The sequence below is a fragment of the Aquarana catesbeiana genome, linkage group LG02, assembly GCF_042186555.1.
Source record: "Aquarana catesbeiana isolate 2022-GZ linkage group LG02, ASM4218655v1, whole genome shotgun sequence".
Classification (NCBI taxonomy): domain Eukaryota; kingdom Metazoa; phylum Chordata; class Amphibia; order Anura; family Ranidae; genus Aquarana; species Aquarana catesbeiana.
In genome coordinates, this window is record NC_133325.1 from 756,750,670 (window position 1) to 756,756,669 (window position 6,000).

Below are 6,000 nucleotides of genomic sequence, written 5' to 3' on the forward strand. Positions count from 1 at the left end.
AATTTGAGGGTATTTACATCCAAATCAGGTGAACGTGTAGGAATTACAACAGTTTGTATGTGTGCCTCCCACTTTTTAAGGAACCAAAAGTAATGGGACAATTGGCTGCTCAGCTGTTCCATGGCCAGGTGTGTGTTATTCCCTCATTATCCCATTTACAAGGAGCAGATAAAAGGTCCAGAGTTCATTTCAAGTGTGCTATTTGCATTTGGAATCTGTTGCTGTCAACTCTCAATATGAGATCCAAAGAGCTGTCACTATCAGTGAAGCAAGCCATCATTAGGCTGAAAAAACAAAACAAACCCATTAGAGAGATAGCAAAAACATTAGGTGTGGCCAAATAAACTGTTTGGAACATCCTTAAAAAGAAAGAACGCACCGGTGAGCTCAGCAACACCAAAAGACCCGGAAGACCATGGAAAACAACTGTGGTGGGTGACTGAAGAATTCTTTCCCTGGTGAAGAAAACACCCTTCACAACAGTTGGCCAGATCAAGAACACTCTCCAGGAGGTAGGTGTATGTGTGTCAAAGTCAACAATCAAGAGAAGACTTCACCAGAGTGAATACAGAGGATTCACCACAAGATGTAAACCATTGGTGAGCCTCAAAAACAGGAAGGCCAGATTAGAGTTTGCCAAACAACATCTAAAAAAGCCTTCACAGTTCTGGAACAACATCCTATGGACAGATGAGACCAAGATCAACTTGTACCAGAGTGATGGGAAGAGAAGAGTATGGAGAAGGAAAGGAACTGCTCATGATCCAAAGCATACCACCTCATCAGTGAAGCATGGTGGTGGTAGTGTCATGGCGTGGGCATGTATGGCTGCCAATGGAACTGGTTCTCTTGTATTTATTGATGATGTGACTACTGACAAAAGCAGCAGGATGAATTCTGAAGTGTTTCGGGCAATATTATCTGCTCATATTCAGCAAAATCCTTCAGAACTCATTGGACGGCGTTTCACAGTGCAGATGGACAATGACCCGAAGCATACTGCGAAAGCAACCAAATAGTTTTTTAAGGGAAAGAAGTGGAATGTTATGCAATGGCCAAGTCAATCACCTGACCTGAATCCGATTGAGCATGCATTTCACTTGCTGAAGACAAAACTGAAGGGAAAATGCCCCAAGAACAAGCAGGAACTGAAGACAGTTGCAGTAGAGGCCCGGCAGAGCATCACCAGGGATGAAATCCAGCGTAAGGTGATGTCTACACTTTCCAGACTTCAGGCTGTAATTCACTGCAAAGGATTTGCAACCAAGTATTAAAAAGTGAAAGTTTGATGGATGATTGTTAATCTGTCCCATTACTTTTGGTCCCTTAAAAAGTGGGAGGCACATATACAAACCGTTGTAATTCCTACACCGTTCACCTGATTTGGATGTAAATGCCCTCAAATTAAAGCTGAAAGTCTGCAGTTAAAGCACATCTTGTTTGTTTAATTTCAAATCCATTGTGGTGGTGTATAGAAAAAAGATTAGAATTGTGTCGATGTCCCAATATTTATGGACCTGACTGTATATTGCACTATTGCACTACTGTTATTGTGGGGATGGAATGTATTTCTTTCTTTCAGGTGTTCCTGCACCCCAAGCGACAGTGACTTCAACTTTTATAACCAAGCTAATATTTTCTATATTTTTCCAGGTGTAGATAATAGATAGATAATTAGGATATAAGGCTACTGTTTTATATTTTCCCCTTTTATATTGTTCGGGTGGTACGCCATACGTAAAATTGCACATATTATCTTCTATTTATATGCCCTTGTGTGAAATGCCACTTGCCTATGTATATACACTGTTGTTTATTTCATGTGGTACGCCACATGTCTTGTTATTATTTTTTTCTCTTTCCTCCTTGTTCCCCCATCCATCCCAATTTTGCCAGGACATCCACTTTTAGGCTTGAGAGTTAAATTCTTTTCTTGCAACTCTGAGACGTCGTTTCCTAGGCAGGGGGAGGATGTAGCACCCTGGTGTTTAGGCAGGGTTGCTAGGAAATTTAGTTTAGCGGGCAGTAGTTGCCCTGGTTAATTGTTAGTAGATCCACTGATTCCTATCTAGTTCTGCACCTTCTCTATTCTGTCACTAGGTGGCGTTATGCTGGTGACATTAGATAGACAAGGGCTTATCAAGGTCAGGTTATGAATGGATGGGGTGTCTCAGCCAATTGGGTTTCTTTAGTCCCTTGGCCTGCTGGGAGAGCCTATTTATTTGGGTGCAGTCAGGTGATCGGGGTTCTGTGCCACCTGGATGGCTTTCTGGGTGGACATGTGTTAAGCTGCCCCGGGCTGCTAGGCCGGAAGCCTGAGGCCTATCCCTGGGACATCTGGCTGCTAGGCTGTCCACGGGCCTATCTAGAAGCAGGAGAACCAGCACAGGGTTGGGACTGTAGGATTGGAGTCCAATCGAGACTAACGGTTCACCCGGACGGGGATTCAGCTGTGGAGGTAGAGGGGAAGCTATCGCCACTAAGGGACCATCCACCTTGTTACCGGAGACCACTATGAGTAAGCTGGAGCCAGTATCAGAGCAGTCTTTTCACCAGCCGGGGACAGTGAAGAAGTGGGAAAACTTCAGCAAGTGCCAAGTCAGAGACCTAGCGGGTCAGCAGGGGTGATGCTTGAGGAGTATCTGTGAGTTCCCAGCCAGGGACTCAGAAGAGAAGCGGAGGTGACGCTTGAAGAAGAATACGAGTTATGGAAGTTGAAGAACTCAGGGGATCCACTGGCATTTGGGTCTGAGAGTCTAGTGAGAGACTGGGAGCTTGGTGTGTGAAGATCTACAGTGAGAGACTGTAGCGTGCAAGGAGAACTATTTGTGTTACCAATAGTTAAGTACAACTACCGTTAGTGATGTTACAAGATTTGTTGCCATAGGAGACAGCGGTCCTACCTATACAGAAGTGGTGTCCGGCTGGAGGCCTTCCACTGTATAGCTGTCTACCTATAGAAGTCTCGGAGTCTGCCAATTGTCATTGCATCTACTTAAGGGTGTCTTGACCCTAACCCTCTCTCCCACAATTCTTGTTCTATGACCTATGACCTAAATCTATGACCTTGTAATAGCAGTCACAATCTTCATTTTTTTTAACAATCTGTTTTATTGTTTTATAAAAATAGTACAAAAACTATAGAAAATTAATAAAATAAAAAACATTTGGCCAAGATGCCCCCATAGGGACAAAGCCACATTTAACAATTACAACACAGTAAAATGAGCATATAAATAACCACATGGTGTGCGGCTCAAGCACTAACCCAAGTTAAAAAGGTAGGATAACATTACAGCCCTAAGAATAGCAGGTTATCCAAAGAATGAGAGGCATCTCAGAGCCTTAAACAATAAGAGGAGTAAGACATATATACAGTATATATACATATTGTAGCAGGGTGACCCTGTGCCACTGGGTAAAATGGTGGTTTATGCCAGATTTTGTAGGAAGCAAGCACTCTAATGGAACAGGTGTGTGCTGGCTTCATATGAGAAGCAGAGATAGAGTTTAGAACCCCACCCCCGGAGGGGACCAGTGTGTGAAGGGAGCCGTCATAGGTGCTGGTGTGCACCATGGTGTCGAGGCCAGGACAGAGCAAGGCCCGAGAGTCCATGTGGGACAGAGCAGCTAGGAAGCTGTAAGGAAGATGCAGAGCTGGGGTTAAGCGCCTGTGCATAAACACTGGGACATGTTTCATGGTCAGGACCAACAAGGTACTGAAAGTTCAGGAGGATCCTGAAGAGGTACTTGAAGCAGTAATAATAAAGGGAGAACAAAACTGCGCTATAGGGAGTTAAAAACCTGAACCAAAAAACAAACCAGCAAATATGAGCAGCGATTCTCCTGTATGACATAAATCACAGTATAGAACATATAAAAGAAATTAGAATCACGCTAAAAATTATAGTTCTATAAATCATTAGCATGATTCAGTCTTTTATACCAACAAAGAATGCAGCATTTTTGGAAGTTGATCTCTCTCTCTTCCACATTTATAGGCTATCAAGGACATTTGCCATAGGGTGACGGATGGCGGTTTCTATCATCAGGAATCATCAAGGCTCCTAGTTACAATCACTGGTGGACTTTTATAAGAATGTTATGCTTCTATATCTGATGAACTGATTTATAGAACTATAATTTTTAGTGCAATTCTAATTTCTTTTACTTAAAGCAGTAAAGCTGCCATAAGAGAGCCAGGAGTCAGAATTTTCTGCTTTTGCAGTGATGGGGAGAACCCCCTGTGTGGGAAGGCATACCTGTGTGAAGTTTTGATATTCGTCTAAACAAACGTTGTCAGGAAAGCACTGAAAACTATATCTGGCGTAGAGTTAACTCACTGTTGAGCTAAGAAACCCTAACATGTCACAATATATATTAGCACAGGAGGACAAAGTGCAAAATAAACAACAGGGGATAGGAGTTGGACTTTGGAGGCATCCTCCAACTAGCGAGACCATACCTTGACAACCTTTTAAGGGCACCCATTGTTGTGATAGGTGTCACGGTACAAAGGTAAGTTGGAGCTCACAAGTTGCTTACAAAATTGTATAGTAGGAGGGGAAGTTTTTTTCCAGGACATAGTGATGGCCTTCCTGGTGTAAAATAAGAGAAGACAGAGGAGCATGTCCCCTGCTACTGTGGGGACAAGGTCTGGCCAGTGGTAAATAGAGTCTGAAGAATGTAATTTGGCCCCAGTAGTTAGCCTTGTTCCTCTGACATTTGTGGATATTTGATTTGTATGGGGTATTGTGAGTTGTTTACTGCATTTACAATTCTCAAACATGTTTAACCACCACCTCTTTTCCTCAGGGCTTATTGCTGGTTTTATTAAAGATCATTAATGGCTATTGGTGTATCATTGTACTGTGGGTCCAGGTCATCCCTAGAAATGGTAGACGAGCCTAAAATTTCCAGTAGCTCTTTTGGAGGCCATTACAACACATGGGGGCTCATCCAGGACTCCCCTAGCCCTCTAGTAGATTTATAAATGCACCAGGAACTGCGTCAGCAAGGCGGACCTAGTCTCCACTGATGGGTGGTGTGAAGCACAGAATAGACGACTAGAGTTAGGTGTGGGGATGGACATGGGTCATCAGTCAAATGAGACTCTGGCAACTGCCTGTCAGGTGTACATCCTAGATACACGGTCATACCCTAATGCATCCCACACATACACACTCCTAGAATGGATAAAATACCTTCTGGCTTGGTTCTGAGATATATATTTATGGCTGACATGTGACACTAAAATCCAGTTAATTGAACTGAGTGTGCTGGTAACTAGTCCAGAGTGTTCCAGTCAGATGGTACCTACAGCCTTTGTTGTGTCCACACTAATAATTTCATGATACACTCCTGATTTCAAACCACAATGCCGATGAGGGCAATTGTTAAATAATTGTGAAATAGCTAGGCAGGCCCAGAATAAATGCATAATCTTCCTTTTAGTTGCAGTAGTCTGGCTTTTGACCCTCTGATAGCAGTCAAAGATACCTTGGTTTGTGTTTGATGAATCCTTCCCATAACCTCTTGTACTGATCCACCTTGCATGTGCAACCCTTGCTGAAGTCGATATACTAACAATTGGTCCAAAAGCAGAATGCTCCTGCACAAGTAGTAGGAAGATTGTGGTAGCTGAAAAAGACATAGAGAGTGTTACAACTGGGAAAGTAGCTTGCCTGCAGGTCTCAGTGAAGTTACGTTGGAAAAATACAGAGCCCTATCTTATACTGCAATCAGATCCAGTAGAAGAGAGAGATCCCAAGATAGATTTGATCTCCCAAAGTAATCTCAACAAAAGGGTTACAAAAAATTTGAGGGAGCATTCCAGTAATTGTCCACAACAAAACTTACTATCTGGTGAAACTACAGGCCTGAAAGCTTCTCGGACAAGTCAATTCAGCCATCCCTTCAGTTGGGAGTGGGAGCAGAAAATGAAATCCTAGCAGATTGCTTCTACCAAGCAGACACTCTAATATCTTCAGAATAGAGGAA